This window comes from Toxorhynchites rutilus, chromosome 2 (assembly GCF_029784135.1).
Source record: "Toxorhynchites rutilus septentrionalis strain SRP chromosome 2, ASM2978413v1, whole genome shotgun sequence".
Classification (NCBI taxonomy): Eukaryota; Metazoa; Arthropoda; class Insecta; order Diptera; family Culicidae; genus Toxorhynchites; species Toxorhynchites rutilus.
The window spans coordinates 328,174,093-328,199,791 of record NC_073745.1 but is presented as its reverse complement, the minus strand read 5'-3'; the positions used below and the strand labels follow the sequence as shown (position 1 = coordinate 328,199,791).

Below are 25,699 nucleotides of genomic sequence, written 5' to 3'. Positions count from 1 at the left end.
GTTTAATGCCGCCGCTTAAGTCTGGTAGCGAAGAGCGAAGCGAATGATTGCGGACTATTCAAGCGAGATGTTTATGTGCGAATGGAGAAAAATATGTGTGTTGCAGATGTGCTGATGCAAACCTCGGCAAACGATAATGACAAAGTGTAGGGAAGTGATTTCACGGTAGGATTAAAGCTGAAGGACGCATGTATTTGCTGGAATGATGAATGATGGATGCTCGTACTCGCGTCCAGCGAACAAAGCTGCTCCATTGAAGCAGAAAAATTCTTCTCTCAAAGCCAAACTTATCGCGCAAGACAAATACTGTCCACGGAGCTGTTGTTGTCCAGCAAATATACTTTCATTACTTCCCTTCATTCACCTTCTTCACGAGAGCAGATTCTTCCCAACCACCGATCGCATAACCACGAAGAATGCGCTCCCTTGTGTAAATACGTAAATATTTAATCATCACAATCCAAGCAAATCATCCACGGATTAAGTTGTTACGGGCATTCCAGATTCCGGTGGAAAAATTGATAACACCGGAGACGACAACATCAAATCTCCTTCTCAGCGTACACGCAGTGGTAAAACAGACAGAAGAGCCTCTGGCGAGGGGGACGAAGGCATAAATATGAGTTTGCATTCAAGGATAGGATTCGATAACAGAAATGTTTCTTCGCTTGTTTGCTTTTGCTTCAATTTTTTTTGTAGTTGCTTTGTTGTTGAGCCACGTTGGCTCTCAGGGTTTCCCTATTTATTCACTCTCGTACCTTCGAAGCAGAATACGCTTTGACATTCGTCATCTGATGTTCGCCCTCCGGGCCCTGAAATGTTTTGCGCTCTAGTGAAGCGATGTTTTCACTTTTTGGATACATATGCTTTCACTCGACTATGTGATTGACTAGCTGTTCCTGGTGAAGAGATTCTATTTCCATGTGGCTCTGCCGATTAACGCAGATGTTGCGTCGAAATAATATTGAACTTGCCACCATGCACCCCCAAATCATTATCTTGTCAAAACTAAGGTTTTTTTTTATCTCGTTTTGTTTTTGAACGAGTTATTCAAATTTTACTCAACGAACAAATTGTTTTTTTTTCTTCAGACGTTACACGAACTCCAACTTGTCATGTTGTGTGACAGATATGAGATCGAATGTTATTATCGTCAACAGTCTGACACACGACGATACAGAAGGTTATGTAATTAACCCGGATTGTTTGCAATCTCCTACTATCCAGTATTATCAATATCTACAAATGATACAAATATTTATCATTTATCATCACATCATGTAGAGTATGTTCTTTCAAATGACGCCAATAAACTTTGTTTATGTTTGCCCCAGAAAGAATGACAATCAAATGAAAAGAGCATGTTTTTTGGGAAGAAATATCAATAACTTTGAATAAAGTTGAGATATTGACAAATTCTGCATCGAAAACTGTTTGTATTAGTAAGCTCGAAGACAGTTTGCAGTTTCGAAGACAGTTTGCAATTAAAATTTGAAACACAAAAGTTAGAGCAAAACACAGTTTTTTTCATGGTGACCCTAACGTAACTTAGAAAAAAGACGCTATATCAGTTACTTAAAAAGACAGAGAAAAACTCTGTACTACCAATAATTGGAGCTACAACATTGTCGAACTATGTTTACCTCTATCTATAAAGATAAGAAAGTCAGATTTTTTATTTCATCGACAATTTTGGTCACCCTATTTTTGACAACATAAAAGCGAGCGCTCTATCATGAGTAACAACTTTGTCTAAGACAGTTTTTGTCTAGAGTAAAACTGTCGAGCTCTAAATGCTAATTTCCACTTAAATGCATCTCCTGGACCATTGTGCAATGATTCCATGAAAAAATCGAAAATATTGCATCATTGTTCAAAAATCGTTCATATATGCCATCGCTGAGAACCATTGTATGAAAGCCCTAAAAATGTTCTACAGAAATCATCAATGAGTTGACCTACATTTCTCTCACAACTTGTGCTCTACATTCAACTACTCCATTTCCTTTTCGGTTATTTCCATTCCATTTGTGCTTTGTAAATTGTCCGGAGCAATTCTGACGGAATCTTTTAGATTATTTGCGTTTCATACTCTAGCTGGTGGTTCCCTCAAATTCCTCAAATTAAATTCCTTTAATTGAATGTGTTGTACTAAAACTCTTAGATACTGATGGTTGTTCAGAGAGCTGTTTCAGCGGTCACAACCCCAGTGATACGTTGTGGTCTTTTGCCAACATCCCTTTTTTCAGAGTTTTTGAACGTTCGCCCATTCCTACAGTCCAAACATTGATTTTGTCAACAAAAATAGTTCATTGAAAAGTCACATAACACGATATTCCAAAAGGTATATAATAAAACCTAGAGTTGAAAAATGCATCTACGAGGGTCGTTCAAAAAATAAGTTTCGGTGCCTCATAAATCGCGGAAAATAAAGTTAGGACAAAAAACAACGTGATTTTCTTAATCGGCGATACGGCGTACGGCGATTATGTAGAAAAATAGAAAATAAAACGTAGATTAGGAAAATCACCTTGTTTTTTTGTCCTAACTTTATTTTTCCGCGATTTCTGAGGCACTGAAACTTATTTAAGTAGTGCACCTTGGATATTCAGTTTCGGCGTTGATGTTCCTGGTTAGACGAGCTTTACATACGACATACGATTGGGTTTTGAATTGCCTTAGTGAATCTATTTTTTGTCCCCGGTAACGATTCGATTGAAAAAATTGGAAGGGGTTGTATCTAGGTCACGACCGCATATTTTCGACGTAGAACAACGCAATTACATTATGCAATCCACTTGTTTACCACATCGAATATTATTTTAGAATGCATCGAAATTTTTGTAATAGATTAAGTTCTTCGTTACAAATAAATTTTATGAATGTTTATTTACGTTCGATATGATGCCTAGGACTACCAAACTATTTGAACGGAAAAATCGTCAAACGATCATTGTATATTACATTTCCCTCTGAAATAATTGCACATCTCATGTTTACGTAATTCTCGAACCACGAAAGTTCATTCACCTCTAGTATCTGAAATGAAGATTTTCCCAGGCTTCTCAGTTTAAAAGTACGTTTTAGGGAAACATATTTCGGTCTGCACAACGACAAGCGAGTACAAAAGTACTCAACACCAATAGTTACCCCCGACTTGCATATATTAGCAAAGTGGATTCCCACAGATACATCGATTTTGTATTCCGTGTTAGGGAAACACAGCTCGGTTGGAACAAAAATACCCCTGACTTGCATGTATATTTGCAGAGCGGATTTCCACAGGTACATCGATTTTGAAGTCTGTGTTGGGGAAACCGTAAATCGGGCCAATCAAAACTTGGCAGTTAGGGCGTTTAGATAACGCTTGACATTTTATTCAATTGTTCATCTCATGAAAAAACACATTTTATTAATTGTGATAGACGCGTAGAAATATTTCCTATCAATTGTTGCAAACATCTTTCCGATCTGTCAAGAAATGTTCAAGTTATAAGCATTCGAAATACGGGTAGGGTTAGCACACAAATCGGCAGAACAAATGTATGGAAAAAGGAAGTTCTTCCAGTTTTCATAAATTCAAACCGTATCAAGCGAATCTAAGTGAATTTCCGATTCGATTGGTATGCAAATCAAGAGAATTCGTTCACAGTGAAAAAAGTTATTAACGTTAACTTTATTTCATAGAAACGTGATCTGTTTTCTGATTTCGCACCTTTCCTGAAAGACGTAGTTCTATGTCAAAAAAGACTTCTTCCTTTTGTGCCCAACATTTCGGACATGCTAAATCGCCGTTTGACATCTCTCGCATTTAATTCGTATGGAACCCAAGTTCCTAATTTGCATTCAACTCGAATCTGACTAGAGTAATGTCTCCCTACAAAATCTATCCGATGGTGCAGAGTCATCATGAATTTTCACAAGCATTCCATGCGCATCATTAGGACCTTTCTTCTGATGGAAACAGAAATTCAAAACTTTATACAAGTGGTGCTTATTTGCAACGAAACTCGACATCTTCAACGTAGTAAAAATTGAACTTGTTGTGCAAAACTCAAAAGCATGTAAACAATATTTGGTTAACAGATGTCAACACATGACGATTCAGCAAAAGTTAGCTGTCACCGTCGACTACTCATAGCACCTTGAGCAGTCTTGCGGAAACGGAACGAATAAAGTTGCACCCCCAATAACCTAATCAAAGAAACATTTTTGTCATACCAGGGGGAACTGTAAAATAGAACTTGATGTGCAATTAAAAAGGAAAATCGTGATTTTTTTCAAATGTTGCAGAGACGAATGAACTCCCAGAGTTTAGAGTCTCTCTAATTCAATATCATCATCATCATCATCATCATCTTTTAAAATGGAGGCGATCTGGCGTATTGGTAACATCCGTACCTCTCACGCTAAAGGTTACGAGCTCAATTCTCACTCCCGACATTCCTCCAAAATTCGAAGTAAAAGTGACGAACCAGCCAAAAATGTTGAAAGTCACTATAATGCATGAAAAAAAAACCATTTTCAAATGGTTTTATTTAGCTCGACCTGTAACATGTTTGTCTGTAGTGCTGTCCCACGTTAATAGAAATTAGACCCCCTTCCTGTTGACTGGTTGATCTGAAATTTGAAACACACCTTTATTTCTGCTGTCATTAGAAAACTACGTACATACTCCATAATCTAGAAAAGCCCAGATGGCGGTCGCTACAAAATGGTAGACTACATATTTTCTCAAAACTCCATCAATATGTGTATCAAATTAAAGGGATTAGCCAGTAGAACACAGTAGATCATGAAAATTCCAAATCCAAGATGTCTGCAATAACAAAATAACCAATTATTTTTATAAACTTTTTTGTATAGCTTTTTTGAGCAGCCACCATATTTCAATCTATTATGGATAAAATATTAGAAGGCATACCAAATGTTGAGGCATATATCAATCATATCCTCTTTTCGACAGAGTCAGATGATGAACTTCTAAACTTCTAAATCAGAATGGTGTTGAGCAAACTTGTAAAACGTAACGTAAAAAGTAATGCCGAGAAATGTGAGCAGGGCTCGACGAAGTCTCATTCAACCGAAAATCGCCCCGGGACTATGAAACCATCAACCTTCGTATTCGATTGGAAATGTGTTTCTGCTTCTTCCTGCAGCTTCACTGTCAACATAAATCAAAAATCATTCGAGTGCTTTCGTTGCTATCTGCTTTTACTTCGTCTATGTTCATTTTATTTTTCACCGTTAAATGAACTTCACGGCATATTTCAATGACCAGACTGAATTCGTTTTGTCTCTCTCATTTAAAAATTGTAGATGAGTTCACAATAGGTAAACAATGGAGCCATCCATTAATGGTGCAACTACTTTTTTGCATCGGAGGCATTGCAGAGGAGGAGATATCAACGAGACGAAAAAGGAGAAATATAAACACAAAATATCCGATTTGGTTTAATCAAAAAATGAAGAATCTGAAAAATAAAAAACAGAAGGCACATAACATTTATAAGAACATTTACGAACAGCTCAACTCAACTGTTAAAAGCGCTTTTGAAGATTACAACTTAAAAACAGATTCGGACATAAAGTCCAACCCGAAAAGTTTCATTTCGGAATGACCCGTAAAAAAATTGCAACATTTTTTCAAGAAGTTTAAAAAGAAACAGAAACAGCTGAGGAGGACCGAAATCGTGACTTGTTTGCATTTCTTTCAGAATTTCCATGTGATGTTGGAGTCAGAAAACTAACTTACATTCAAATTTTTGACGCCATCAATAAGCTTGATGTCTCCAAAGGGCCAGGTCCTGACGGAATTCCACCGGTTGAAAAAAAAAATTGGCATCTGAATTAACTCATCCACTTTTATGGCTTTTCAAAAAGTCATTGGAATCAGAAATTTTCCCAAGAACATGAAAAACAAATTTTCTTGTACCAATATTCAAATCCGGTAATAGATCCGATGTAAGAAATTATCGTGGAGTAGCAATTATTTCTTACATTCTTTGAAGCCATAATAAACCACTTTCTCAACAACTAAAGACACGAATTACGCACACGCAAAACGGTTTTTTCAAAGGACGATCAACAACAACTAATTTGCTGGAATTTGTCACATTCACTTTGAATGCAATGAATAATGGTAATCAGGTTGATGCTCTATACACTGACTTTAGTAAGGAAGTCAAGCAAATGGTAAAATTTAATGGGAAAATTTCGAAACCAATATTTGTTACATCCGGAGTTCCTCAAGGCTCTCATTCGGGACCACTTTTGTTCATTTTATTTGTTAATGATGTTTGCGTTTTTCTTAACAATATTAAGGCACTTATCTACGCAGATGATATGAAGCTTTGGATGGAAATAAAGAATGAGGAAGTATCTCAAACATTCAAAAATGAATGTGACATATTTTATAATTGGTGCACTAAAAGTTTATTACAGCTCAATGTTAGGAAATGCACTTTGATGACTTTTACAAGAAGAAGAACACACTTGACCAATGGTGTTAAGCTGTGAAATCAACCCTTCAATAGATGTCAACGAACACAGTGAAATAATTGATGTAACAATGTCGAGGTCAATGCTTAAAGACTATCTGAATAGAATAAGATATAGGTCAATTTCACTGTAATATTTGGGCAGCATATTTAGTCTAAGCTAAACTGACCAGACGTCCCGCGTTACGCGGGACAGTCCCTCATTTCAACAAAATGTCCCGCGTAGGATTACGTCCCGCGAAACATCCCGCATTTGGCAAAAGGAACGAAAATGTCCCGCGATATCAATATATTTCAGTATTACAATTTGATCATGTTGATTTTCTTAAATGGATGAACCTCAAAATAAAACTTTCATTTGTCAGACTGTTCAAGAGCGCTTCCAATGCATTCAACGATTAATACGTTGAGCTGTTTTCATCGTGCCGACAGTGGACTTTTTGTTTAGAGAGTGTTAACAGGAAACGACAGCAACAAAATCGGAAAATAGATTTTTATAAGGATTTGATTTTTATAAACATTTATTTTTAAGATTTTTATAAAAATTTATAATGATTTTTATAAAAGTCCCCTATTGATCCGCAGGGACCAACTTGAGTCGAACGAAAAGTTCATCTTTGGTCCTCTAGCTCGGTCAGGGATTAACGTGTTAAATAAGCCGGAAGAACTAGTGTATGCTGGACAGGAAGAGGTAGGGTTGTTTAATAAAGTATCGCAAATGAACAGCCTTGAATAATTTTTGTTGTAGGCTTAATAAACGTATATTTTTGTCATGCCAATCGGAAAATATTCCATTTTTTAATGCATACGTTAACACTAAATTGGATGAAAAATGGATTGAAATTTTCGAGCATTCCATTCGGTAATTTGAAGACAATTAATGAATTTGAATCGTGCTTGCCAGGCTTAAATGCTATAACTGAGTCAGTGATTTTCAGGCGTAAACAAAATCTAAACAACAGAAAAATTACAACTGAATAACGATACTTAGAAAGAAATAATACAGATCAGATTTAATTGCGAGGACACATGAACAGTGTTTCACGAATAAATGAGACTCGCTAAACTATGGTTTATTTTCACATAACGTATATACATAACGTTTTGTTATTTGTGTCCCGCGTTAGACCTTTGACCATCTGGTCACTTTAGTCTAAGCTGATTTGACGAAATAAATAAATAAATGAATTTTTTTTTTGATTATGTAACTTGTTTCTTTTGAATGAAACGGATAAATTATCCAGCCAGCTCTCTTTAGTTTTTTTAGTTTTAAGTAAATAGTTTTAAATAGTATTAAGAATGTATCGGTCTTCAATTTTGATTGACGAGAATAAATAAATAAATAAATAAATCAAGTTTTCGTGAGACATGGACATTAAAATAAGATGATATACGCGGGCAACGAAGTACATATCGAGCTGGAGTAGAAGTCAAATTGAATGAAGAGACAAATGTATATTCAATCACCACGTCAATTAAAACAACCATTTGCTTCAACTAGAAATGTATTGACGAACGATAAGAGAGAAAATCATTGATAAACGAGTTATGTTTGGCAGCGAATGCGTTCATTGTAACTCAATAAAAAGAGAAAGGAAGATGTTAATGGAAAAGTATCTGCACGAATCGAAGCGACCGAGAGGAAAGTAATTTTCGTGTTTCGTTTTTGAAAATGTTGGACCCTGAGTGTAAGCGGCTTGTGTCCGGAAAATACAGAAAAACTAGTTGACCCGACGAACTTCGTCGAGCCCGCAATTGATATTTTGATTTAAATAAATTGGAACACTCCGTTCCCCCGGATATTTTTTTGAACGCAATATATAGATATTCCCGGTTTATAATTTTTTTGGCATGTAAACTTGACGCAGACTGAGACACATCAAACCTAATACAGCGCGGACTCGATTATAGACAGTTTCTGATTTCTTTTCATTGTATATAATAGAATCCTGTATATAATCGATTCAAAAAAAATTTTTTTATTCGTTTTTTTGGCATGTATTTTTCGCTTTTTGAATATAAAAAAGGAATTTTCCATTCATCGCCTTAAAGTCAGAAAACACTTTTCTCACATGAAAAAAATAAATTTATCCAAATTCTCTCAGGAAGTGATAGACGATCAAATTTGATGAAAAAACCCTTCTACGTAAATGTTCGAATTTCAACAATGACAGAGTTATTGAACTTTTTTATGCTTTGAACTTTGTAGCCTCACACTGGCTCCACATTATAAAGTACGCTACGGAATATGATTATGTTGCTTTCATTTGAAAGATGAGAAAATTTAGTACAGGATATAGTAGTGGAACATTCACTAATCAACTAATTTAGGATTTTAATAACATTTTAGAAGTGAAAAACTTGAAAGTGAATAATTTTTAAAATGTTATTATTAATTTCATCCTAAAAAATTATATTAAACTAGATTGTTTCTATCAATTAAATTGAAGCTTTCTAACCGCTTTACAATTTGTTATTTGACGCCCAATTTCTATCTTTCTTAATTTGGCTGCAATATGAACAATTATTGGTGAAAATTCGAGCAAAATCTTCAAAAATCACGATTTTTATCCCACTGTACATGTAATAAGCACTTAAATTACACCTTGCACACGTTGAAAGGTTAAATTTCTTCTTGAAATAAGTCATATTTGAAATTAAAAAATAAATTCAAATTGTATATAACCGAGTCCAAAATTGTATATAATCGAATCACATATAATCGAGTTTGTGTATAATCGAGTCTGTATATAATCGAGTCCGACCTGTACTGACTTTCAAATCCTTCGCTCCGCCCTCGAGTTAAATGGTGAGGAACGGACAACAAATCATATTTATTAATATGCCTTTTTTTCAATGCATTGCTTAGTTTGACATCAACTTGTTGACGTGTTGACCTAAAAAAGAACAGCCATAAATAATAAAAAGAATACCAGTATTTTTCATCTCTCGTTGTCTTACAAAAACTGAACCATAATATCTGATATTACATCTGTAGTTTCCACAATGGATAAATTTTATAAGTACGTTATGGATCAAAAAGCTTCGATCGTTATTGATCACAAACCTCTATTGAGAATATTCAACCAGAAAGGGTAAACTCGAGTAGGGTAAATGATCTTGGTTTGTCCGATTTAGAGTGTTTTCACGCAACTAGTAAATGCAAATCGATTTTTCTTCTTGAAAATCAGCCCCATGTCTCTAGTTGCCAATACTACCATAAGGCGTTGAAATTATTCAAATTTTTATGTTTTTTAACGATTTTCATTGCTTGAGTTTACTGTCATCATATTGATTCATTCATAATGTAGGCTTTCTTCAGGATATTGCCTTTTCTTGGGCATTTTAAATGTGTTCACCTCAACACACTCAACACAGAGAAACTTTATTTCTGTTATGCGCGAAGGACACAATAAACAAACTGCAGCAGGCCAAACGGTTGCCATAGAAATCGTGTGGACAAAACGACATTAGTGAATTAGACAACTCATGATCAGAATTGGGGTCATGCGTTAATGCGTTAATTACATGGTTTAGCTTTGTAAATCTGATACAAATGGTGTGCAAACATTATGTTTATAATATTTGTAGGTGCTAAAATCCAAAAAAGGGTTTGAATACGTGCCAAATAATCATCTGGTGATTGATTGAAAGTTAGCTCAAACGAGGGGCGCATTGACACCAGTACTATCTCTCTATATATAAAAATGTTCTGTTCGTTTGTGTACCCGTCAAAAACTCGAAAGGTGCGGAACCGATTGAGCTCAGAGTTGGACACAATATACAATCCACTTCAAGGAGTGTTGTTGCGGCATAAAAAATTGGAAAATTGGAAGAAAAATGATTTTATAAATGACCAGAGTGCGTTTCTGAAATTGAGCTTCTAATGAAAATCGACTGTTCAGTAATGAATATGTGTTCTATGTGAAGGAAAAATTTTTTTCCCACGTGTTTGACAAAATCATGAACTGAAATTGTGTTTCGAAGTGATTTAAAATTTATCGATTTCCCATCATTTCCCTCATCTCTATATACAGTAAACTCTCCCTAACTCGATATCCAAAGGGACCATCGAGTTAGGGAGGTATCGAGATACAGAACATTTTTTCCTAATTTTTTTATGTCTTAAATTGTCATATATTAGGGTAAGTGTCCCAATTATGGTATTAATTTGAATTTTTGATTCATTCCCTTAAAGTGAAAAAACACCAAACAAATATTTTTTCCAGAATCTTTCAGGAGGTGATAGACGGTTATATTTCACGAAAAAAATCCTTCTACGCATATGTTAGAATTTCAACGATGACAGACTTATAGAACTTTTTCTTTGTTTCGGATTCTGTTGGCTCAAACTGACTCTACATGTAAAAGTATGCTACGTAGTCCGATTTTGTTGCTTTCATTTGAAAGATGAGAAAATTTAGTACAGGATATAGTAGCGGAACATCTAAATTAGTGGATTAAAATAACATTATTGAAGTGGAAAATTTAAAAGTTTTTTTTATTTGTAATTATTAATTTTATCCTAAAAATTCATACTAAACTTGATTGTTTCTATCAATTACATTAAAGCTCTCTAACCTCTCTACAATTTGTCCTTTGACGCCCAACTTCTATCTCTCTTAATTTCGCTGCAATATCGATATAAACAATTCCTGATGAAGATTCAATCAAAATCTTCAAAAATCGCGATTTTTAATCCACTGTACTTATAAAAGCCACTTAAATTTCACCTTAATGCTGAAAGGTTATTTTTTTTCTTGAAATTATTCATATTTGAATTATAAAAAAAAACTTTTTTTTTCAAACTGTATACAATCGAGTCCTAAATTTTACATAATCGAATCATATATAATCGAGTTTGTATATAATCGAGTCCGACTTGCACGAGGCACTAGGTTAACAAAGAAAATATTGATTAAGTATGTTACTCAAACTGAATTGTAACGATCACGCAGGAACTGCTCAATTACAAAGAAATGTTCGAATAGTTTCACAGGAACATTTTCAGTTGATTTCAATATTCCGGACATATTCTTCAGGTTTGATTTAACGTTCGAATTAACATCTCAATAGAACTACTATCTTCAGCGTTTTTCTCAGGTTTTTCAACACTTTCTAGTATATCGGTATCTGGCATCAGATCACAGCAAATCACGTTTTGGTCCTTTTTGCACTAATTATTAAAAGACATTGAGCAATCGAACGGTATTGCACCGTCGACATCGCTCACGACACATTAATTATGCCAGCGGAATATCACTCCCGTCAATGTTGGTTGTGCTTTAAAGTTAGGATTTCCCAGTTTCTGGACAAATTCTCAAGCCATATCCCGAAGAATAGAATAGGGGTGAATTATTTTGTCTAGCTTGACAAGACAAAAATTCATTGACCGCTCCAGCTTCTCGATTCTGACCAACCTTATATGCTTTTGGTCTAGATACAATTTTCCATTCCGATTCCATTTTTACTTTAGTTTGAGTAGTGTTGATATCGCAATTTGTGCAATACTGAAATTATTTGCAGCTTCAGACCCCTTCCGTCCATATTTTTCGACCGGCTCGATGATGCTCAAACCTTGCGCAATGGTTAGCGTTTTGATTGTTCGCTTAAAAGGTTTCTCGTGGTTTTCCATACTTGAAAAGAAATTGTTTGATGACACGAACACTCCGTCTTCACTTTCAAGGGCAATTGAAATCTGAGGTAATATCGCACAAAAACATGTACGCGAAAATCAATCGAGTTAGGGAGGTGAAAATCCATGGAAAAATGAATCAAAACACATTGAGTAAGAGAGGCATCGAGTTAGGGAGGTCTCGTGTTATGCAGAGAAGAATGCTTGTAAAATCGAAGGTGCCATGAAATCCATCGAGTTAGGGAAAATATCGAGATACAGAACATCGAGTTAGGGAGAGTTGACTGTTTATATATAATATAAATGTTTTCTGTTCGTTTGTGTGCGCGTTAAAAACTCGAAAAGTACGGAATCGACTGAGCTCAAACTATGATACAATATACAAAACAACCAAACACATCTAGGATTGTTGTTACAACATAAAAAAAAATGAAAAATTCAACTTAACCATGCAACCACAATGTGCCACAGCAAAGCGTGGCAGGGTACAGCTAGTATACTATAAAACTACTGTGAATCATGAAAAAGACAATTTTATTCATATGTTTTGAAACTTTCGAATACCGGATTTAACACATGTGCGCTGAATTGAGCATTCAAAAGAGTGGACAAACCATGATCATATTTTCGACTGGACAAACCAAAATCATTTACCCTAATAGCTTCTAGAATACAATAATATATTTGAGGCTATCTATTGTTTTGATTCGATATCACGCATACAAGAAAACTACGTAGTGAACGGTTTATCAAGGCTACCTTTGACTCAAGATTTAAGCGGAGCGGGTTTATTAGAAAGTCAGGTCCAATCCGTGTCTCTTGCTCTCTTAAGGTAAAATTAAAAAGACATTTTTGACAGCCATCAGAACGGATCCAACCGAACCGGCGAACGCCATTTCTGCAGATGAACATTTGAATTGATGTAAAAAGCGTATTAAAGTTGGAGAAAACTACTTTCAAGAATACAATACAAACATTGTAAAAAAATTAGTTTAAAATTTTATTTTCACTACCAGCCCCAAATCATAATTAACACACTTAACTTAAGAACAAATAATTGTAATAAAATTGATTGCAAGCACGTTATTCTATCATTAGTGTAAGAATAGCAATGTTCTGAACACTAATGCGCTGCTGTTAACATGGCAGGAATTCCATTAACAGTACTGCCAACGTCACAGTATAAGTCACAAATGTTCAATACAAATTTCGATAATCCATTAACATTAAAGAATTTGACATTCGCACATTCATATGTTGTTACTGGCTCGTGACATTACTTTCACAGACACAATCAAAACACAATGCTCTGATTAATACTAGCCCATTACCTAGTAATTTATGGTATTCCAAACAACAATCCAACGCCAGCATACATCTCGATTGTATTTATCTCCGTTTAACTGCATTTGTAAGTCACACTGCATACAATGCATTCATTAAACTCTTTCCTAGTAAAACATAACGAGGCTATTAACTCTATTCCGTCGGCATTAGCTTTTTGCACTGCATCACAGCATACAACATCAAACAGAATGGGAAGCTAGGTACAAAGAGGAATGCTTTATTTGGATACAACACAGCAACAAAGGTAGGAAAAAAAACTCAAATGACTTACATGGCCACCGTCTGCCATTCATTCCCTGTTACATAATGTTCCTCCAATGGGGCAGCGTGCTGGATGTAATGCCCAGCGGGTAAAATAGTCCATTCAATCAGTCCAATTCGTAAAAATCGATAGCACCCCCGACAAGTTAGAATAATTCTTGCTAAATCAGAATAAAATTTTTTTTAAAAAATCTGAAAATGATCTTCCCAGAATACATATTGCATAGTTTATCGTATCTTCATCACAACGAAAGTTTCCCTGGAAAGGTATTTCCATAATTGACTAGGCCTATCTACTAGGTACAACCAATGGATACGTGCAATGGAAAACAAAAAGGTGTATACATAAAAATAAATCCTGAAGATAATTCCCGAAATTCAAAATACAACATCGTGGACCTCATATTCAATCCAAACTATTATCGACCGGGAAAGAAAAATCGTCTGAACGTTTCAGCCGTTTTTCTGAGTTTTTGGGGATACATTACACTAAAAAATATCTTCTTGCATATTGACTATTTGCAAAATTACAGTTTGTTGTGAAAACTACAAAATTTTCTAATTTTGTTTTCCACAGAAGCATTAATTTCCTCGATATTGTTATCCGTTGCACATACACATATCGAGCATGAATCATCCGAATGAACTATCGCCCCAAACCACAAAACCATACAGCGACATTGCCCGATTCATAAAAAATCATTGAAAGCCTCCAGAAAAAAAACTCCAAAACTTAAACGCGATGTAAAATGATATATTGGTTGTCAAAACCGAGTCGTCATTTGAGCAGTCACCGCCCAAGAGGACTCAAGTACTGAGCCCACCCGCCAGGACCACCATCCCAAATGCATATGTACGAAGAGGAAACCGCGCTGTCAAAATGATTTCGGCCTCGCGGCGGGCAATCTTGTAACGCATATACTCCAGCGCCGACGAAACAGATTTCTTATTTCATCCTGTTCCGGAAACCACACCGAGCCACACACTTTGTCACCCAGCGGGAATCTGGAGGCGGAATGACTATCATCCAGCTATCCTTGGTGCTCCACCCCGGCAGAAGTAACAACACGCCAGTCAAAACTGATGAACAACAATTCTACTTTATCTATCTGGCGTTCGCACATTCGCCATTCTGGATGATATCGGGAATTCAAATATGAGCAACAGACATCGATTCCATCCATGTTTAAGACTACGCGGGGAAACGATCATAAACCTCGAATTGAGAACCACCTATTCGAACCCAAAACCAGCCTCGTCTGCGACGAAACCTGTGATCAGCTAAGTCACCGCGACGCTCCTCCCATGTGAACGAACTCGGTGTGAACTTCATCGCGTCTGTTCCGCCGGTGGTGATAACAGCGGTTCACTCTTTTTTTTTCCTCACTCCCCTGTTGATACTTCTCCCGACTGGAATGTTTCCTCGTTTGTTGATAGCGGGAAAGTCACGTGTTATTACAAATTCAGAAATTGAAGTAAAAACTTCGGCATTCACGCATACGGGAAACTAACCTAATGCGACAAGTCTCGCGCTCTCTTCACGATGTCGTACGTGAAATGGGGGGAGATGTGGTATTCTTCCGCCGTGTTGCCGAGAATTAATAAAACTTTCAATAAAGCTCATTTCGCGCGGAGAAATTTAATAACATTTTCGTGAAAATTGCCACTAGATAAAATCTGCCGACGGGATTCGGCGAAAAACGAAACGGTGGCACCCCCACCACCCACTAACCCACTTTGTCAGCGAGTGGAGCTCGAGCGGAGAGGTATACACAAAAGTATACATTATCGCATCGTTAGCATTTATTATGCTTTTGCTTTTCAACCTCCACAGACTCCCCCCCTCCTCTTCGACATTATTGTACGCTGCTTTGCTTAGGGTTTCAGCGGGTTTTGCCGATTGTGCCGTGACGAGGGAATCGTTGCAGATACTTAATGCGAGATTACATTTCGGAAACATCCCTTTTTCACTGTCAGATAAGCTTTATGAGCAAAGTATACAATGGTAAGCGGCTTCAATTGTTTGGTAATTTATTGAGTTCAATTGCCAGTGAGAGTCCCTCGAAGTGAGGAAGAAGCGTGTCCTTGTAGTGCGTTTGATGTTGGTGAGACGTGTGAGTGTTTGCAACAAGCTTTCGAATGAAGCTGAGCCAGGATAGGAAGCTACTGATCAGAACTAATAATGTTTTACTAACAAAACGCTAACACAAACAGCACTGAGAATTGTAAATGTTGATGTTTTTTCAGGCGAACCAAATTGCTAGAGACGGTGTCACATCTAGTTATTCCATCCATGGGAAAAATACATTGCTAGCGATGGGCAATACTTTGTACAAAATGAGGTATTCTAGTGTAGAGGCACAGAGATTTTTCGAGCTCTGAACAAATAAAACGATGAAAATGTTTTCCATCTATTATTTCATTATCCATTTCTGAATCTCCTATCAATACAACAAGAACCAAACGGAAAAAAAACAGGGAGAGGGTTATATCTGTGGTACAACCGCAAGGTTGACGTAGGACTATCGTTGATTTAGTGATCATTTGTTTGAAGTTGAACCTGAATTCATTCTAAATGAATAAATAAATGGTTATTTGGGGGAATTCGAAAACGAGAGCGTCACGTTGGAGGCACAAGGTTTTATGCATCCAATATTGGGTACCAAAATATTCTACTGATGGGGAAGAATAATCTCCAGAAGCTTTCTTCATAATTACACTTGATTGAAAAATCACAAAACAAAATGTATTTGGTCGCATTGTTATATGGATAGAAAACATAAAAATAAACTCTTTCGCTTGAATGTAATTTCCAATTCCAAGGATAACTGGCAGATTATTTTTCAGCAACGATAACATCTTTCCGGATTCTTCTCGATGCTCGATACCCGCCAGTGGTTAATGCTAGTTCGATAACCACCAAACATGTCGGTAAAACGCCCCACCGAGAAAAATCATGGAAAACGCAGTAATCGGCAAGATTTTACAGCGCTTATTACTTCCTTTTTTATTATAAATACAATTTAATATATTCTAGCACTGAAAATCACGTCTCTCTTCATAAAATAATGGTATATAAAAAAATGCAAGATTTCATGCAACTTTGACCGCTTCTGTCAAAAGAATCCCCTGTTGATACTTCTCCCGAGTGGAATGTTTCCTTGTTGATAGCGGAAAAGTCACGTGTTATTACAAATTCAAAAATTGAAGTAAAAACTCCGGCATTCACACATACGGGAAACTAACCTAATGCGACAAGTCTCGCGCTCTCTTCACGATGTCGTACGTGAAATGGGGGGAGATGTGGTATTCTTCCGCCGTGGTGCCGAGAATTAATAAAACTTTCAATAAAGCTCCAATTGTTTCATATTCCTATTGTAAGAGTGGATTTCCGAGCGGCGCTCGCTTATATACCGATTGGTGATTTCAATAGCCTCTTTTGAAGGCAGTTTTAAGGAAACACATCGACATCTGTCGATTTTTGGAGGAAACAAGTTTTTGGATCAAAAAGTAACAAGTATATGACGCGTAGACATTTTATCTTTCGAATGAAGTGTTTATCATGCTATTAACGCTCAAAATCTCGTTCTCCGGCGTAACGCCTTCGTTTTCGAAACTTTGAATTTACACCCCATTATTGAAATGAAAGACGTAGTCCTACAGGCAGGTGAAGAAAGGGTATTCAAAAAAAAAAGATGTGTCGTTGCGTGAATGATTCCTGCCCTTCTTAAACGAACAGATTGTGAATCAATAAAGATACCGCTACCGTATGCACTACAGACAAGTAAAAAAAATTAGACAAAACAACAGGCTTAGCGGGCGTTTGAGAAAATAAATTGCTTTTTTACACGTTTTTAATGACAACGGAATAAATGGAAATGGAATAAATCGGTTCAGTACAACTTGAGATATCGTGTACACCAGTGTAAAATTAAAGTTAGTGTAAAATTAGTTAGTCGAAACTTTGTTGTCCACAGCAAATGTAGTGTTTGTTTAAATATTCCTTTGTAAAATTGAGTTTTTTTGTGATTTATCGAAAACAGTTCCGAATACCGAGTCCATCAACACGTTTGTAGTTTTGTGTCAAGATCGTATTAAATTAGATAGCGTCTCACTAAAAAAGCTATAATTCGCTAGATAATGGAATTATTGAAAAATCCTTTCTAGGATATATTCCTGAATGTGTATTCTTCGGAAATACGAAGAAAAGGATTTGTGGTTTTTTTCAAATCTCTGGACTAGAATACACCATTAACCCTTTATAAGGCCCTGGCAACTATTTTGGCACCAAAAAAAAATTTGTTTCGCAGTACTTAATTCAATATTTTGCTTAACCAAAGACTTCTAATGGTATCTAGGAATACTCCAATTTTTTTAGGGGCTGCTTTAAGGTACGATAATCAATTGGGAGTAATTTTTATGCAGAAAACCCGCGATGTTAGAACGCCGGCAGAAAATTCGGTTTAAATTCGTCGAAAATGCAACAAGTTGATAAGTTTTTCCTTAAAAATTTTCTATTTGGGATCTACTGTGTAGAATTATGCAGTTTTTTCAGTAAAATAGTCTATTTGATGAAAAATTCATTTTTAAATTAATTTTTTCTTTCATTCCACCCACCAAAAATATTTTTCTTTCGTTGCACTTGGAGTATTATTTCAATATTTACTTAACCAAAAACTTCTGTAGGTATCTGGCAATACTTTAATTTTGTTCGTGCTGCTAAAAATGATCGATATTAATTTTGAAGTATTCTATATATATGAAAATGGAGTGATGTCTGTCTTTCTGTCTTTTTGTCTTTCTGTCTGATTCTTATGGACTTGGAAACTACTGAACCGAACAGCGTGAAAATTTGTATGTAGGGGTTTTTGGGACCGGGGAAGGTTTCCATGATAGTTTGATATCCCTCGTTCCTCTCTAAGGGGGGCTGTCATACAAATGAAACACAAATTTTTGCATCACGTGAGAACTAATCAAGCAAAGGGGTAAGGATAAAACTCGAGGAAGAAGTCGTCCGATTTCAGATGTCATCATTTTATTATATTTTCGGTGTCAAACACAGCCGATCTGGCGTAGTCTCACGCTCAAGGTCACGGGTTCAATTCTCACTCCCGACATTCTTCCAAAAATGGAAGTTAAAGTGACGAATTAGCCAAAAGTTTTGAAAGTCACTATAATATAGAAAAAAATGTATTCCATATAAGGTAGACGCATGTTATTTGCAAAATCTTGAACGAGAATTGGGTCTGAAAATAATTTTATATCATAATGCCGAGTTCTGGCAGAAGTGCTAGGAAATTTATAGTAAAAGGAATTTGTGAAGGGTCAAAACTAATCAATGAACAGTTCTGCGATTGAACCCATGGACGTTCGCTTAGTAAGGAAACGTGAATATTTGAAACCATTTTGGGTGAGACGAAGTTTTCAGGGTCAGGGTCAGTTTGCTAACTGAGAAACTATAATATATATGAAATTCTGGTCAAAGGATGAAATGTAGGAAATTGTTAGAATTTTCATAAAAAAATATCAAACAATAAGATCTACAAAATGTTGGTTAGAGAATTATATGTAGGAATATTCCTGCTTTCTTTGAAGAATTATTATTAATGTTTAACTCGTAACATTTTTATGTATAAATTGTCGCGATTTACATGTTCGACAAACTTTTTTTCCATTTGACATGTATCTGTCAAGAACATATAAAACGCGAGAGTTTACACCAGTGCCACAAATTATCAAAATCTGTTCACGAATGAAGACATTAGCCATTTCCCAGTGTCGGATGAATTCTCTTCTGTTGAAACTCAACGCCATATCTGTCATAATGAGTATAACACAAGAGTCGAGACGCGTGAACTTTGCCTGGTATATTGAACGAATTTCGAAAAGCCTGCATTCAGGCACTTCCATTACTGTCAATAATTTCAGGTGATTATCACGAACGTTAAGTTGATCTTCATCGCTTACAGTGAATTTCTATTGAAAACGTGTTTGATTTCCATATTTAGAAACAAAGGAAGGACCAGGAATCCGGAGAAGGCAACATTAGCTTTCGTTGAGCGTTGACCGGTGTGCGGTGTTGAGCGGTTGAGCGAAGTTTAGCGTTGAACGGCGTTGAGCGTTCCGTTTCCGTTTCCGTTACTTTTTCTTTTTTATATTGTATTATAATGACTTCCAACACTTTTTGACCGGCTTGTCACTTCCATTTTTGGAAGAATGTCGGGAGTGAGAATTGAACTCGCGATCTTTAGCGTGAAAGGTTCGTTTCCGTGTCCTGTCCGCTTTCTATGATCGCCATTTCGCTCTAACACGATCTTAGTTTCTAACACTTTCTTTATATAACTCCACTTCATCAACTCCATTTTGGGTCTTCTAGGGCGGATTTCAATGAACCGGAAGCCACTATCTCTTTTCCCAAAATGGCATCGGAATACGATATTCGACTTCCGCTGTTTAAGCCCTTCCATCCAATACTCATATCGTAGGGGTATTATATGATTTCTGGTCATTTATAGCCAGTATCATTGAACCGGAAATCAAAACAAGATTATGTTCGTTTTTCGCTCGTATGTTATTGTCACCCATTGCCCATATAATTGGAGTGTATCCCATTTCTGGCCAATCGATTTATAAAATATAGTTAGAGTTATACCATACATTCCATTGCCGAAGTCACCAAAAACAAGAATTTTGTATAATAAATGGCTATCCTTTACCATCAATCGATTTCACTCTCAATTAGTTGACGTTGAATTTTATGCTTTGATTTTCACTAACACGCAATGATATTCAATTTCGACGTTAGGAATATCATGGCGAAAATGAATATGCAAATGAAAAATGAACTTCATGGCAAGCTGATGTTTATGTTCATTACACTGGTGTTCATTGATAGTGTTGTTCCATATTTATCGACTCTCGCTTGAGCAGCAGGTTGTCAATACAAGGCAGGCTGAAATTCGCCGTATTTGAATGCTGTAAACGTGAATATTTTCGGCACTAGTTTACACACAAAAATGTTACGAGTAAAACATATTTTTTTCAGGAGTCTCCATATAAAAATGTCATATATTGCAGAAACTATAAAACATAGAAAGTTAATGTCATCTACAAAAGCTCATATTACTTTGTCGAATACACTATATCGATAGCTTGATTTTAAACAAAATAATGATTAGTTGTAATTTTTTCTAAAAAAACATGAAGAAGTTGTTGTTAGAAACATTTTTTCCCTGTAAAAGTTTTCATCTTTCGATGTATGGGTGACTTATTAGAATTGTGATGGGTGACTTATTAGAAATTGTTTCAATCTGAGATGATGCTGCCAACGGACAGTCGAGTTGGCGTGAAATTCGTCATACGCGACATACATCATCAGAAAATCAAACATCGAACTTGCTTTTTGCATTTATTTCACTTCAGTCCCATTATCTAATATCTACAGAGTGCAGATGCCCTGAATGTGAGAGAATATATTGCTTTTGTGAATCGACCAATCAGAACACGGAATTTCCGTTTGCAGATTTTTCGATTGATTGATAATTAGTTTTGATATAATATATCATTATATTCATTGTAATGAATCGTTATGGAGTGCTCAAATCAGTTGATACGAAAATCTCATAAATCCATGAGGAAATAATTGAGCAATAATTGTTTCCTTTCATCAATTTCGACCAATCAGAAGCAGAGAGTTCCGTTTGGATAATAATATGAATTTTCAATTGTTCGCTAGTTAGTTTCATGATATATAAGGGGCACAAAATGAAAGGGGTGTAAGTGACATAATCAATTTCTCTACATCGACTTTCTCTTTTGGTCATAACTTAGCTGCAAACACATTCACTGTATTTGACAATGTGGAAAGTAGGTCAGAATCTCATCTCTCGGATTCTATAGCAAACTCAAATTGAAACGTTTTTGCAGTTGAGTTATTAACTAAATAAAAAGTTGATGAAGAGAAATCGATCAAATCACTTACACTCCTTTACTTCTGAGCCCCTCATATATTATTTAAAAAAAAAATAATTAAAAAAAATTGTTATGTAGTGCCCAAATCGATTGATACAAAAATCTCATCAACCCATCATGAAATGACTGAGCCATAAGCGTTTTTCACAATGCGCCCGATTTTCGATTTTCAATTTGTACCCCAATATTTTCCCCAAAGACATAATCCTACGTCAAAAAGACTCATGTGAGTCACAATCGGGTCCTGAAACTTATAATCAATTTGGACCTTTTGGAGTTGCAATAATCGATTCTATGTCGAAGCACTGATGAGGAAACATGATCGTCTGCAGTTTTTATTCGTGGGATGGAGTGAAAATCAACGTGATAATGACGGCAGATTCTTATATCAACGGGAGAATCTGGAAGCTTCGCTAATCCTGACGGACCTTAAAGAAATCGATGCCAGGGTTGAAAAAACTAGTGTCACTAAGAAAAATAAGTGTTCTAAAACCCCGGAGCGTGCCTGGGAAAAGTAGGATCCACAGCACCTCAAGATACTGGATGTTCCAACACCAAACTTTTATTCCAACATCCGAAAAAAACAACTGAAATCCATTATTTTTTTACCTTCCCGAGTAGATCGAAAAATCCCTCCTTAAGTAAAAGAAAGGCATTTTCATAAATTATGTATCCTCTTTGAACCGTCAGGACCTGTTTGCTGACGGTATGTTTTTCTTAGAGTGTGATGAAGCAATTTTGCTAGACTGATTTGAACATAAAAAATAAATTATCTAAATTGTTACGTAGCCGTTTTTTGTTATCTCAGTTTTTAATGACATTTTCAAAAAACAGCTAATTGGGCAATTTATTCAATTTTTGAAAACCGCTACGAAACAATTTAGATGATCCAATTTTACATGCTGAACAAAAATTCCAGTCAAATCGGTCCACTATATTCTGAGAAAGAAGGTAGCACCTGCAACGAACTGTTTTAGAGAGAACATCCTCACACCCAGCTACCAACGGCATGAGCTGGAATCCAAGAAACAAAAACTATGGATGGGTTATGATGGCCTATGATATAACTGCAAGGTTGACGTAGGACTGCCGTTGGCTTAATAATCAATTGTGTTTCTTCAATTAGCAATAATCCCACCTCGGATGATCCTCATTGGGTACGATATCGCCACTGCGCAGTGCTATCTTTTGTGTGTTGATTAAATTATTGATTAAAATAGTGAACGAATGGAACTATTTACGAATTCAATTGCAAACAAATCTCAATTCAAGTCAATTCATGCATTATGGTAGTAGTTATCACAGCAAATAGTTATCAACATTTTGCCTAATCATCAAACGGTTTGCGTAGAAGTCAATGCAGTCTTGAATAATCGAGCCAAAGCGATGCATTTGTACCCGCTTTTGTAGACCGTGATAGCAAAACGAATTCTGGAGTGTATGTTTGGGGGTATAAAAGTATTGCCGACTTGAATGTATCTGCAATGCCGATTCTCCCAACTTCTTGGTTTCGGAATCTGTATTGGGAAAACACATTCCGGTTTGCAAAAATGCAAGCGAGTACAAAAGTACTCATAGTTTGCATCTTTCCCCAGGCTTCATGGTTTTGAAGTCTGTGTTAGGGAAACATTCCAATTTGCAAAAACGCAAACGAGTACGAAAGTTCCCACTGCTTGCATCTAAATTTCTATGCCGATTTCCACAGGCTCCATGGTTTTGAAGTCTGTGTTAGGGAAACATCCATCCATTCCAGCGATCGTACCTGAAACGTTGCGCAATCGTAACTGAGTGGATTTCCGAGCGGCACTCGCTTTTATACCGATTGGTGTGATTTCAATAGCCTGTTTTGAAAGCAATTTTAGGGCTATTGAAACAAGTTTTTGGATCAAAAAGTAACAAGCATATAACGCGTAGACATTTTATCTTTCGAATGAAGGGTTTATCATATCATTTCGTTCAGTTGTTTAGGAGCTATCAACGCTCAAAATCTCGTTCTCGGGCGTAACGCTTTCGTTTTCGAAACTTTGAAATTACACCCCAGTATAGAAATGAAAGACGTAATCCTACGTCAAAAATACATCTTTAAATATGTTTTTAAACAACCACCAAAATGTTCCAACGCCCTACTTTTATTCCAACATCCGAAAAATGTCACGAAAATTCTTTATTTTTCGACCTTTCAGAGAAGTACCCCCTCTAAATTTCATTTTTTCTGGAGTCAAAACGAAGTGGGCATTTTTTATCACAATTTTTTTAATGCAAACTAATTTTAGTTTCTTGAGGTAGATTTTTTTCCAGTATTCCATGAGTGAAACTTGAAAAGAATAAAAAAAAGATATCATTAAAGAGTACAGTGCGTTTTTTATTTTTATTTTAACCAAATGAAAAAGAAATAATTGAGAATTCCTTATCCTATTTTAATGCGTATTTAATACAATATTTGACACTCATTGAATAACAATGATCTATTAAACAGAATACAAATGATGTACCAGCGATAGCAGCGATACACTAGAATTATTACCTGTCGTGTTAGCGTGGGGGAAAATACATTCACCAAATGTTTTTAAAAATTTCTTTTTAAAACTGTGAAGGCTCGGTTCAACTAAAAACTGAACGCAAGAAATCAACTTTATTCCACAATAGTTCGGATATGATTCCCAACCGGTGGTCCATGATCAAACGGAGGGATGGCAAAGCCTATGCAGGTGAGCCGCGAGGGTCTTATCTAAATTTTTTTTTTCTTATCTAAATTTAGATGTGATGACTGCATTTGATGTGTTTTGTTTAATTTCATTTCAAAATAAACAATTATGATTTTTTTATGTGAACTACTGATAAGCATTGAATTTTGTTTGATTTTGTATGATAATATATTGGATGTGACATAATCCGTCAATTGGTTGCAAAACTTCAATCAAATCTAGCTTATAGAAGAACTCTTAAAAATATAATTACATTACATACAATTTCCTTATTTTTCAAATTTATCAGTTGAACAGTAAACCGTCACATATATCTCGAGTATGAACATCGAAATTGAACCACAATTATTATTTTTTCAAAGCAAAATCAAACTCTTCAATGAAAATATTAAAGACGTTTCCAATTTGATAACATTCTGTTTCTTTTTTTTTCATATATTCGAAACCAACTGTTCGTCATTTGAATGGAAGCATAAATGTCATCCAATACTTAGAAAATATTTTTGACTGAAAGCAAAAATTGTCTTCTAAATCTCATTCATTTTTTAACATCGGTGGGTCTTCATACGTGTTCCCATTCGATTCCCCATAAACATTTCGGGCATCAAAAACGAGTAAAGCTCCACATAATAAATTCATTTCGTTCCATACTAATACTGCATCTTGTGCCCAAATTAAATGATATGACCTTCTTCCCAGAACTACAAATGCAAAATCCTTCCCATTATAACCCAAACTACCACTGTCCGAAACTGCCCGGACTGCTTTTGGCCGTTCTCTCCCCCGGCTAGATACGCAATATAGCCACCCAACCCAACTGCAATCTCTTCCGGGGCGATCAAAACCGAATCAGCTATTATAAATTAGAAATTAATCCAATTCAATTGAAAGGAGTGTGTACTCTCGCAACGCAGCAGCACCGTCAGGTAACGAACGAACAGTACCGATTTGGGCCGCAAGTGGTGCGATTTCGGTTGTCTACCGGCAATTCCTGAGCCGCTTTCGCCTTCACCTGCATTGCAGTCAAAATTATAATTCCCCCACCTCTAACACTCCATCCTTCGGCCTTCCGAGCGGCATAAACAGAATACCGGGGTCCGGTGGTGGATACCAGATTTTTGTTCTATCGAGTCTATGGACCATCCGGGGGTTCCAAAACGGGGATTCGATGCCAAAAAGTTAGGACCCAATATGGGGAGTAACAACCCGTTCGATGCATTTGGGAAGCAAGGGCACAAGCCAGGATGGAGCTGTTTCCCATTAAATTTGAATTTTAGAGG

At 36.1% G+C, this 25,699-nt stretch overlaps 1 protein-coding gene and 1 pseudogene across 5 annotated transcripts in view; both read right to left on the bottom strand.

The window, feature by feature from the left end:
- Positions 1 to 25,699, bottom strand: part of LOC129769306 (RNA-binding protein Musashi homolog Rbp6) — a 1,713,766-nt gene that overhangs the window by 1,613,158 nt on the left and 74,909 nt on the right. The window lies entirely within an intron of this gene.
- LOC129772344 (U4 spliceosomal RNA) lies at positions 22,829 to 22,897 on the bottom strand (annotated as a pseudogene).